The following is a 13,120-nucleotide window of genomic DNA, read 5'->3' on the forward strand; positions in this document are numbered from 1 at the left end:
GAGAAGGGGTGAAGGAGCTAAAAACAGTTCTTGGCTGATGAGGATTACAAGCCCCACACATGGAATCCGACTGCTTTCCAAGTGAAGTGACTCACTGTGTTCACCTGCCATGTTCAGTTTTATTCAGTTTTCTAAAATGTTTAGAGTTTTCCAAAATAACGTTTGAAGAACTCTCTTACTTAAAGTAGTTTGTAAAGTTTTCAGGCATTTTTGTATTGGGAGGAAAATTCAACTAAGAGCATATTTGAGTATTTGAGCTGGTGAACCAGAAGTTTAAATAAATCAAATAAATCGGGGAGAATGCTGTTTTCTCTATGGAAACTTACATCTTTGAGATAGCAGAAAATTTAATTCTGGGCATTTATACCTGTTTTCAGTATAAAAACACCACAGTGCTTATCTCCTTTTTTCCATTTTATTCTGGAACTTATAAGCAGGTCAACATGATATATGTCTTTTACATTTTTATAGCTTTTCTTGGTTCTGAAAACACTTAAAGCAATATATATATATTGCTTAGGAGGTTTAGAAGTCTAGCAATATATAGCCAAAAGGTAAAACAATTTTATAAAAGAATAAAACCAACCTCATCAAAAAGAAGCTGAAAGATTAAGTACTCCCATTTGTCAGTGCTCAGGAGGTTTGGATCATATTTTTGATTTGACTTTTTCTGCTTGCTCAAGTGAGAAAAAGCAGCACAGAATCATATCGTTTTCATGTACTGACAACCGGAAGCATATAAACATCTGCAGAAACCAAACATTTCCTGGAACTAAGCTCGAGCAGAAATTTATCACGTGAATCTTTGTTTAAAGAACCCAGTGAAAAATATCTTCAACCACAGTTATGTAAAAGACCCAGGGGTGCCGTCCACGTGGATTCGGTTCTCCAGAGGCAGAGTCGAGGAGCCTGCAGAACATGCGTGAGGTGCGTGTGCTGGCTGCACGGGGCCGGGTGCAGGGCCTGGCGCGCAGGGCCGGTGCGGAGGGCTCGGGACCCAGCACCCGCAGCCTCTGCTGGTTTGAAGCCATACTCAGGAAAGGGGCTTAGAAAGTCACGATTATTCATAGGACTTATCGATTGTTTTTTTCTCTAAAATGGTAGGCGTTGTCAGTGTGTTTTTGGTGTGGGTGCCGATTTTATTCTGTTCATCTCAAGGCAAACACCTGCAATTGGAGACACTTTATTTTGGAGATTCATGTGAAGCTTTTAAGTTTCCCTAACAGAAAGTAATGTGAGACTTCACAACTTAGGTGACGTGGAAGAAACAACTTTCACCTGAAATATTTGAGGGACAGATAACAACAAACTATCTATCTTTTGAAAACCTGAAATGAAAAACTTGAGTTTGGTCATCATAGTGCAGTATGTTTGTATCCCTTGAGCCTGCTGGGCTGAGTTAACTGAAGCACTGTAAAACACTAGCCTGTCAATAGGTTTAAAATAGATCTTTCCATGTTTACTATATACCAGTATAACAGTTCTGTTATAGGTGTTAAACATTAGCTCCTTATTCTGGTGAAAACTGACCAGATTTTGCTTCTTAAGACTGAGTCACACTGAGCCAATATGTAAAAGGGTGCAATGGTGGGATTTAGGAAGGTGTCTTAGGAGGTTTAGAAGTCTAGTGCTGTCTATCTACCATACAAGGCTATTACAGGATTACATATGATGTGGATAAAATACCTGGCACATAGTAGGTACTCAGTGAATGGTGCTTTTTCATTCTCTCATGTCATTGATGATGGCCATAGACACAGTTCTAGAATTTTTATTCAAGGTCATACACATTTAGGCATGTTGGGATTGATCTTGATTTTAGCAGAGTTCTTTTATATTGACCCTTAAGAGCACTAATAGCATGTGTTGAAAGTGTGGTTTCTACTCAATAAATTATAGGCTGATAATAACTCAGGAAATAATGCAAATGGTTTGGAATTTCTTGATGGAACGAGACAAGATTTAACAGTGTTCAAGAGTCGAATAATTGTATCAGAATTCAACTTTTCCCCAGCTTTATCCGTTCCGCACATAAAGACATGTTGCACCGATAAAGCACTCCTATGTGGAATCCACTGAGAACCAGGTGGAGCCCTGGAGTCGGAGGATTAGAAGTGTGCAGACTGGTGCAGCCAGTGAGAGTCGTGGAAGACAGGCTTACTCATGAAAAGGACCTTGAAATCATTGGCTATCGGCTGAGAAATGCCTTTGGGAGCAGGAAGGCAGTTATGATACACCCGAGAAGTTTAAAGAAGAACTTGGTGAAAAGAGAGCAGCCACAACCAGGCTCTCGGGCACTGTTCTTCCTACCACCCAGGTTAAGCCTGTGCATGGTTACAAGGTCTCTCTACAGGCCGTGCAGCAAATAGTACAATGCTGAGAGCTCCAGAGGGACCCTGTGAGGACAGCGCTAATGTGTAAACATACATCTCCCCAAAGGAGGAAGCAATCGACTGGTTGCAGTGTGATTTGAGGGAGTTGGTATTGATAATTGAGACCCACATGTCATATTTTAAAATATTCTACTTAACTCTTAAAGTTAGCAGCATTTGTGTAACATAGGAAACCAAAATGTCAATGGGAAATGTTATGAATGGTAAAATTATATGAAGACTGCAAATTACTGTGCAAAATTTGATTCCAACTGTATGGCCCATGCTCTCCAAGAGCATGCTGTTAAGAACAGTGGTGCCTAGAGATTTAGTTAAATTACCTACATACTGTATTTTTAACCATTCGTTCGATTCATTAAATATATATAAGAGACTTGTTACCCCCAGGCATTTTCTCGCCATTGGAGGAATGTGAAACAATAATTTCTTCCCTTATGAAGCTTATATAGAGGGAAGATAGAAAAAGGTGGAGGTACCAAGTGGGGGTGATACGGATGAATGGATGACTGAATGAATATAAACAAAAGTAAGTCAGGGGAAATGGATAGAAAGTGTAATGCTGGTGATGAGCTGTTACGTTAATAGAGTGGCCACACGGCCCCTGATGGTTTGGCACTTGAGTAAAGGCCTGAAGTCAGTGGGGAGCGTGCCATGCAGGTGTCTGTGAAGAGGGAACAGCAAGTGCAGAGCCCCTGGCAGGAGTGTGTTCACATCCTGGAGGAGCATCCGAGAGAGCAGTGGGGTAAGAGTGGGATGAGCAAGGGAGAGAATGGTAGCTGATGAAGGAGAGATGTTACCTGGGGCCAGATAGGACCTTGTAAAAGGCCTTTGTGATGCTTTTTACTCTGAAAGAGAGGGAAAAAATTGGTGGGTCTTAGGCAGAGGAGGGGCACTGCTGTCATTTTATTAATATGACTCTGGCCTTTTGTTTTGAAAACAGTGTGCATTGAGGCAAGGGAAGAAGCAGCTGGCAGGCTATTCAGTCATCCAGATGGAGTGATGGAGGCTCAGATGGTGGAGTAGGGAGAAGAAGTTAGAATTTAGATATGTATATACAGTATTTTAAAGTAGGGCCAACAAGATTTGCTGATGGATTGGAGCCTGGGTGTGAGGAAAAGAGAAAAGTCAGGGATGACTTGGAGGATGGAATTATCATTTAAAGAGATGGGGAATCCTAGAGGAGTATCAGTCTTAGAGGGGAAACATCTTACAGGGGAGTTTGGCCTGGGGCACGTGAAGTGTGAAATGTCTATTACACATTGAAGGGACGATGTCAGGTAGGCAGCTGAAAATATGAGTCTTGAGTTCAGGGGAGCTCTTATCGTTGGTATTTTAAATGATAAGACCCATTGAGATGGCCAAAGGGGAGGGAGTTTAGATAAAAAATAAGTTTGAGAACTGAGACCTTGGGTCACTCTAGCATTAAGAGGGTGGGATAATGAGAAACCTAAGAAGACATGGCCAGTGAAGCAGTGGGAGAGCCAGGAGAGTGTGATGTCCTGGAAACCAAGCAAAGAAAACCTGTTTAAAGAAAGGGTTGTAATCAGCTCTGTCAGATATCACTGACAAGTCCAGGATGATGAAAACTGATCATTACATGTAGTAAAAATTGTCTCTGATGCTTTTTACCCAAATGGCCTTGAATGAATTACCTGCCTTGTAGGGTGGTTGTGGTGAACTGTTTAAAAAGCGTCTGTCTCACTCCGTCTGTTGGATAGTTTAAGGTGGATGTCATCGGTGACTTTAACAAGAGTAGTTTTCAGGGGATCCATGGGCACAAAAGCTTGATGGGAATGGTGGGTTCGAGTGAGAATGGGAAGGAAGAATGGGAGACAGCAGGTAGAGAAATGGGATGTTTATCCATGGGAATGTGGGGTCAAGAGAAAGTGTTTTTTTTTTTCCTCTCTGTCTATGGTTGGGAGAAAGTATACAGTTCACTTGCTGATGAGAACCATCCAGTATAGAGGATAAATTGATGATGTAGTTGGATAAGGATTGTGAGGTGTTTGGGTCGTAGATACCAAGTTGACTGAAATAACAAGATTTGTCCTTTGTTTTCCGCCCTCTCCTTCTCAGTCTTTCATTCATTTGTTTACCAAATAGTTCTCAATGGTTCACAAGGTGCCAAGGTCTGAAGTAAGTTCTGGGTAGAGAATGATGATTAAGGGACGAATTAAATAGGAATGATCTCTACACTCTCATGAAGCTTTTAAATATATTTTTATTGATTTCAGAGAGAAAGGCAGAGGGAGGGAGAGAGAGATAGAAACATCAGTGATGAGAGAGAATCATTGATCGATTGCCTCTTGCGCATCCCACACTGGGGATCAAGCCCGCAACCTGGGCATGTGCCCTTGACCGGAATTGAACCGTGACCTCCTGGTTCAAAGGTTGATGCTCAACCACTGAACCATGCCCGCCGGGCTCTCATGAAGCTTTTATTGTCTGCTGGTGTTACGCTTTCTAAAAATACCGATAAGTAAATATAGACTGTGAGTAAAGCTTAGCAGGAAAAGTACAGAGTATTTTTCAGAGAAAGAATACCATGGAGATTTAGACTGGCAGCATTAGGAGGCCTCCGAGCTATAAACGGTGGCCATGATTGAGAGGAAGGGTGTTCCATGTAGAGGGACTAGAACATGCAGAAGCCCTGGGGCAGGGGACAACTGGTGCTTTTGAGGATTTTAGAGGTGGCCAGTGTGGGCTAAGGGGTAGGCAGGAGCCAGGTCTAGCAGAGCTTTCTTGGCCATGAAGATTTTAGATTATATCCTAGGAGCAATGGGAAACCATTGAAACATTTTAATGTAGGAAATGACATGATTCGATTTGCATTGGGGAAAAAAAACTATCTGTGTTGCTGTGTCATGGTCAATGGATCAGTGGGGGCAACAGTGGAGAAAAAAGAATACCAACTTAGGCAAATGATAGTATCTGTGGAAACATGTAGACTGAAATAGTTTTTCTATGAAAAAAATAGAATTGAGAATATCCTTCTTTTAGCAGAATTGGCTTTGAGTTTACCAGGTTTCTCAGCAGCTGTGAAGAGTATTTTCTTGTTAAAAATAATACCAATACAAAAGAGTCAGATGAAAATATCAGTGATTTCAGATTATTTAACAAAAGATGAAAAGATTATTTACCAAAAATTGTGGTAACTTTGTGAAAAATTAAAAATAGTAAGACCATATTAATCTTTTTGTCCAGAAAAACTACTAGTGACACAATATTAGAGATAGAATCTAATAAGAAAACAGTAGAATACATGAATATGTACCAAGAATAATTAATCTGTTTATATTTTAAATGTTCATATACTATAAAGAAACCTTAAAATTTTTGCATTGATGTAGTGGATGTACATTATTTTCACTTTTTAAAAAAATATGTTTTATTGATTTTTTTACAGAGAGAAAGGGAGAAGGATAGAGAGTTAGAAACATCGATGAGAGAGAAACATCGATTAGCTGCCTCCTGCACACTCCCCACTGGGGATGTGCCCGCAGCCAAGGTACATGCCCTTGACCGGAATCGAACCTGGGACCCTTGAGTCCGCAGGCCAACGCTCTATCCACTGAGCCAAACCGGTTAGGGCTATTTTCATTTTTTAAAATAAAGTAAATGTAATAATAGTTTATTGGTTAATAAATATTTCAAAAGTTCCCTTTTCCACTTTCAAAAGTGTCTTAGTTTGTATGATAAATTATATGGTTAGAGATAGAGGATCTCTACCAGTTGAGGGTCAGACTGGTAAAAAAGTGGTCAAGTTTTAGAACTGGATGCATAATTTATTGTGCTCATTTAGGCTTTTCCCCGAAGAGATTTCTTAAAGCAGAAGGGCAGTTTTAATACCAAGTACTGCTATCTCAGGTCACCCACAACTCCAGGGTCATGAATTAACTTGTTTTGAGAACTCAAAAAAAGAAGAAGAAGAAGAAAGAAAAAAAGAATAGAAGAAACAGAAGTTATTCCCTGTCTAGACAGTCTACTCGGGAGCATTCTGTCTTGGTTGTAATCCCAGTTTTCTTTCTCACACAGGCATTTATTAATGCTCTTCAGAGTCGGAAGAGGCAGGCCATCTTACCATCTGGAGTGTCTGCGCCTGGCTGACCTAAGCTTAACCTGCCAGTTTACGGGAGATGATAGACAACACCCAGAACGGCTGAGTAAGTAGATGCTGCTGTGCTTTGCTTTACAGCTTTAAAAAAAAAGTAAAATTTTTATAACTTAAAAGTTTAAAATATGCATTTTAATTCGGTTCTTTAAATTTTTGTTGCTGAATAATGATGGCAAGTATTATAATTCCAATAAGTAAATATTTATATGTAATGGGATCCTGGAAGAAATCCCCTAATGATTAAAAAATTAATGAAAACATTTCCATACATAATACTTCAGCTATCAAGAGACATAGTGAGAATTTAAATGCATATATGAAAATCTAAAAGCATTCTCCTTAGTGCTTTATTTTACTTTTATGTAATGAAATGCAAAATTATTGGTAAGGCAACTGTTCTGAATTTTTTAAATGCAACTCTCTATACAAAAAAATAATTTTTTAACACAGAATGTATTTTGGTTAACTTTAAGTAAATACTGTGGGTTTTTTTAGTAGAGATTGAATTTTAATAGTTCTATTTGGAAATAATGATTTCCCCTCCCCTGCTAATGTAGATAAGATCACAGACCCTCTGATTTAGCTTTATTTCTGAATTGAAGACACTAGGGAAGAAGGACATTCATTCTTTCTAATCAAAACATCTCTCTGAAATCTAAAGAATTGAACCAGTTGTCTTGATATAAATTGTCTCTCAGAATGGAAGTGATTATTACTCTTGTTATACCCATCAAAACTGTTTGGACGAAACTAGGAAACCATGAGGCTGTACCAGGATCTTGTTTTGGAATGCTAAGTTTAAAAACAATAAATACAGAAGATGTTTCCCACAACAGGGTTATTTGATTTTGGCTTGTATCTGTGCTGTCCAGTAGGGCAGTCGCTGGCCACATGTAGCTGTTGACATTTGATATGTGGCTAGTCCCAAGTGAGATGTGCTGTGCATAAAATACGACATTTCAGAGACTTCGTCTGTAGAAAAGGACTAATACTTTATTCATAATTTTTATGTGAATCACATATTAAAGGAATAATATTTTGGATATATGGGATTAAATAAAACATTAAAATTAATTTTACTTTTTTATATGACTAGTAGAAAGTTTAAAAATACTTGAGGCTTACATTATATTTCTAATGGACAGAACTGGTCTGTATCATCATATATAATCAACATTCTTAGTCCTTCATTACTCAGTATTTAGTCCTTCATTACTTAGTCCTTCATTACTCTGTAGGCCTTAAACCTTCTCGTCTGCGTATGGGTCAATTACTATAAATCTGCATTGTTTTAAGAAAGGATTCTTTGATTCATCAAATATTTACTGAGTACCTACAATGTGCCAGACAGTATTTTAGGCACTGGGATTCAGTAGTGAACAAAGTAAACAAAACTCTCTGCTTTTATGGAGTTGACCTTCTATTGGAGAGACTAAAAATAAGTAAATAAGTGAGATATATAATCTATTAGAAGGCAATAAGTTTTTTTGCAGAAAATATAAGAGAGAAGTTCAATTATATATAGGGTACTCAGGGAAGGCCTCACTTGAAAGGGTAATATTTGAGTAAAGACTTGAAAAAGGTGAGAGAAAGAGCCTTATAGATATTTAGGGAAGAGTGTTCTAGGCAGAGGAAATAGCAAACGCAAAGATCTTGAGGCAGGCTTGTGTCTGTCTTGTTGGGATGGTAGAAGGAGGCTTGCCGTGAGTGATGGGTAGAGAAGAAGAAAGGAAATGAGAGCCGTGGTTATTGTAAGGATTTTGGCTTTGAGCGAGATGAAAGGAAATAGGTAGGGTTTGAGAAGAGAAGTGAGATGGTTTTTTGTTGGTGCTGCTGTGATTCTGATACTCTGAGGTGAGGGTGGGAGATTGCAAGAATGCAGCAGAGAGGCCCAGCTCAGGGCTGCTGCAGTGACCCAGTTGAGAGGTGGTGGTTCCTGAGGCCATAACCAAAGGAAGTGATGGAATTCTAGGCAGATGCTGTTGTGAAATTACATATGGGATGAGAGAGAAAGAATTGTGTCACTGTTGACTCCGCTTTTGGCCTGAACAACTGGAGAATGGAGTGCCTTTTATTGAATTGGGGAGGATTGTGGGAGCAATAGCTTTGAAGTAGCACCAGGAGCTCAGTTCTGGGCACATTAAATTAGAGATGCCTCCTCAGACATCTTAAGTGGGAAGGTCAAGGAATTCAGTGAGATAGAAGTTAAAGTCATTAGCATTTAAAACTCTGGTAAGATTTGAGATCACCAACGGAGTGAGAGTAGATAGAAAAAAGGAGAGCCAGGGGCCACTGCAACATTCGGAGATCGGGAGATTCGACAAAGGCGACTGAGGAACGGGCCATAGGGTGAGAATTGGGATATTGTAGTCACCAAGGAAACACAGTGTTTCAGGGAAGCAGGAATACTCAGCCTTGTCAAGTGCTGCTGGTAGGTTAGGTAAGATGGGAGTTGAAAACTGATCATTGGATTTAGCAACGAGGAGGTTACTAGTGACCTGGACAAGTGTTTCAGTGAAGTGGCGGAGACAGAAGCCTGAGTAGAATAGATTCAAGGGAGAATGGAAGGAAATGAACAGAAGAGGGTGAATAGACAGACTCTCTTTTCAGGAACTGTGGAGTCATGAGGGGTCAAGGAAATGTTTGGTTTTAGTTTTTTCAATGAGAGAAATTAACCCATATTTTCTCAATGGCATGTATTGGAAAGATTTGAAGATCTTCTGAAATGACCCACCAGATTTGTGACACTTAAGACGTATGTGGGAAGGGTTAGTGTTTCCCTCCTAAGAGGATTTCGTAGAATTGAGTTTTGTAAAGAATCTGTGTGTGTGTGTGTGGGTAGGTTGGCATTGATTGTGTTAAAAGTTGCTTTTGTAATTGTTAGGAAATGTGGCTTCATTTCTTCTTGCTCAGGGTCTGTGTTCACATTCTGATAAAAACTTTAAGGAAGCAAATGTTAAACGATTTCGCCTCAACTGGAAGAGTTGAGAAAACTAGTGTATGGGGGTAATTTATTTTCCGTTCCTTAAAGGAAGTTGCCAGAAGCATTGGGAGAAATTGAGGCAGAGACATGCCCAAGGTCACAAGACAAAACGTTGCCAGGATAACTGTGTCTTAGAGCTGATTCCCTAGCTCTGTGGAACACTTAATCTCTTCATTTCAGTTCCAACCGGTAAAAAAGGAGGATAATATGTGTTCTACCTACTACACGAGGTTTTTATGAGGATCAAATGGGATAGTAGGTGAAAGAGCTTCCTCAGCTATAAAGCATTCTATACATATTAAGTAATAGTGTTAAAAGCAAGTTAGGCTTAAGGATATTGTGACAGTTTTTGTAATAACTAGAGATAAATGGAATGTAACAAAATCTGGGTTGAGAATAACTACAATACATAATACTAATAGAGTCTTCCAAGAATTTGCCTTTTGTGTATGTCAAGCTTTCTTAACAACACCACAGAGTCGATCATATTTGGGTCATCATAGAGTTTTGTGGTTAAAAGCCATGGAGGAGATCCAAACAATCAATCAGTTTATCCCCTAGGAGCCTCAGAATTACTGAACATCTGATTATTTTGGCACATTAATGTTAGTTTGCTGAAACTCTGTGGAATAGCCGCTCTCTTAATGGAAAATATTCAAGTTATGATGATAAATTTTATGTCAAACTTGAGAGCATTTCTATATTTGATACTTGAAGTGAAACTATAGTCATACTTTATTTTCATAAGAGATTGTTATGGGAAATTGAGAAATTTAAAATAGGTAGCCAAGGTCACTCCCATTAAAGATGATGTGAAGATGATGAGTGATATAAAACAAGTATAAAACTGGACAAAATTGACAAAAATAATCATTTTTGGGCACCGGGAAGGCAGATAATAATTATGCTGGTGCTTGGGTAGAAGAGTGTTCCCCCAACACTGTTCCCCCAATCCCAGCTCAGTTGGTAGGAACTGCAGTTTTGTCAGCTTACACTTTTTGCCAGAAGTGAGGGACTTTGTAGTGGAGGCTGGGGTTGTGGGTGAATACCCCACAGCTTTGCTGGCTAAAACTGGCATACTCAGTTTACAATGGATAAGAAAAACCTCCAGCTTTGCTATATCACGTTTGCAGTCCTGTTTTGGGGCCACCAGGCAGAAATTGAACGGAGAGAGCCTGGAAATGAGAGAACCATAGAAGCATTGTGATGAGCTCTCCACACATCTGTGGCAACTGCTAAACGTTGCATATCCAGGGGGGACAATCACACAACAAGTGAAAGCCAAGGGAGGCCCCTCAAAAGCTTGGGTGCGCCCTAGCCGGTTTGGCTCAGTGGATAGAGTGTTGGCCTCTGGGCTGAAGGGTCCTGGGTTCGATTCCAGTCCAGGGAGCGTACCTCGGTTGCAGGCTCCCGGCCGTGGTCAGGGGCATGGGCCCTGGTCGGGGGCATGCGGGAGGCAACCAATCGATGTGTCTCTCTCACATCGAAGTTTCTCTCTGTCTTTCCCTCTCCCTTTCATTCTCTCTAAAAGTCAGTGGAAAAAATATCCTTGAGTGAGGATTTAAAAAAAAAAAGCTTGGGTGCAACTTTCAAAAAATCCACAAACAACTCCATCAGTGAAGCGGGGAACCCTTACAAGTACAAAGTGTTTGGGCACAACCCCTGCTCACATCTCTGGCTGACCATGAACCTAGGCAGACAGAGGTAACATGTAGGGAACTGGGTCAGAAACTATAAATCTGACTTTTAAAAACTCAGCAAAGTTATCAGGGACTATATGTCATGAAAGAGACAGATTCTATACTTTAAGTTCAAACAAATTATTAAAATGACCATCAACCCTTAGAATATTGAGATTTATCAACTGATGAGTGGATGGATAAAATGTGGTATATCCAGGTAATGGAATACTGTTTGGCAATGAAAAGGACTGAAGTGCTGATACGTGCTACCACATGGATGGACTTTGAAAACATTATGCTCAGTAAAAGACGACCATCACAGAAGTCTGATTATATGATTTCATTGATATGAAATGTCAAGAATATATATCCATTCATATTAACATAAAAAAGACCAGAATACTTAGGAATAAATTTAACAAGAGAACTATAAGTCCTCCACACTGAAAACTACAACATTTTTTCTGAGAGAAATTAAAGTATATCTAAATAAGGGGGAATATAATATGTACTGTGTTTATTGGTTGAAAGACTCAATATTGTTAATGCGGCAGCTTTCCCCAAATTGACCTATAGATTCAATGAAGTCATTGTCAAAATTTCAGAAAGGATTTTTGTACAAGAATATTTATACAATTGGCAAACAGATTGTAAAAATTAAGTGGAAATGCAGAATATTTAGAATAGTCAAAATAACTTTGAAAAAGAAGAATAAAGTTAGAGGACTTAAACTACCTGATGTCAAAACTTACCATAGAGCTGCAGTAGTAAAAACAGCATGGTATCTTCCATGCGGATAGACAACCAGATCCATGGAACAGAATATCCAGAAATAGATATGTACCAGTAAGGGGTCATTCACTAAAGTAATTCAATAGGAAAAGCTCTTTGTAACAAATAGGGTTGCAACAGTGAAAACCCGTGTGAGGTAAAATGGACCTCTACTTTTACCCTACAGCACACACACAAATGAACTTAAAATGGGTCATGGACCAAAGTGTGAAGAAAGCAGGAAGTCTTTGTCTCTTTGGCTAGGTAAAGATTTAGTCATAGGATGTAGAAAGTGTGAAGTATCAAAGAAAAAAATGATAAATTGGACTTAATCAAAATTAAAGTTTTGGTTTTCAAAAGACACCACCTGTTAAGAAAGTGAAAAGTCGCCCTGGCCAGTGTGGATCAGTTGAGCTTCACCCGTGAACAGAAACAGGATCTCTAGTCAGGGTGCATTCAGGAGGCAACTGGTTGATGTTTTACTCTCTCCTCCTTGCCCTTCCTCTCTCTCTAAAATCAGTTTTTTTAAAAAGAGAAAAGTCAAGCCAGGTACTAGGAGATAATATTTATACAATATATGTTTGATAAAGGATTTTTATCTAGAAAAACTCAATCATAAGAGAGCATCCCCATTTAAATATGTGCAAAAGATTTGGATAGACATTTTACTGAAGAAGGTACATGAATGGCAGATAAGCACAGGACATGTCATTTGGGAAATGCAAATTAAAGCCAATAATAAGATATTACTTTACACTCACTCTAATGGATATGATTAAAAAGACTATAATCCATATGTTTGTTGGCAAGAATGTGGAAACACCAGAATTCTCACACATTGCTGGTAGGAATATAATATGATGTAGCCATGTTGGAAAACAGTTTTGCAATTTCTTTAAAAGTTCAACATATATTTAAGCAATTCCATTCCTAGATATCTACACTAATAAAAGAGAAAAATGGTAATTGGAAGAATGTTCATAGCAGCTTTATTTGTGACTAGAGGCCCGGTGCACGAAATTCATGCACAGGTAGGTGGCGGCCGGCAGCCAGGCAGTTGGAAGCGAACATGAGGCTTCCTTGCTCCCGTGACTGCAGACTCCAACGTTCCCAGCCTTGCCGGACTCTGAGCTGGCAGTTTGAAACATTCTAACAAATATAGCCGGCTGGGATCTCA

The 13,120-nt window shown here is 39.3% G+C and overlaps 1 long non-coding RNA gene across 2 annotated transcripts in view; it reads left to right on the forward strand.

The window, feature by feature from the left end:
- LOC111825914 overlaps positions 1–13,120 on the forward strand; it is a 50,934-nt gene that overhangs the window by 17,373 nt on the left and 20,441 nt on the right. For both annotated transcript variants that reach the window (XR_002829149.1, XR_002829148.1), the window contains one exon: positions 6,429–6,556. This is a non-coding gene — a long non-coding RNA (uncharacterized LOC111825914). The remainder of the gene's footprint in view (positions 1–6,428; positions 6,557–13,120) is intronic.

This window comes from Myotis lucifugus, unplaced genomic scaffold (assembly GCF_000147115.1).
Source record: "Myotis lucifugus unplaced genomic scaffold, Myoluc2.0 scaffold_46, whole genome shotgun sequence".
Classification (NCBI taxonomy): domain Eukaryota; kingdom Metazoa; phylum Chordata; class Mammalia; order Chiroptera; family Vespertilionidae; genus Myotis; species Myotis lucifugus.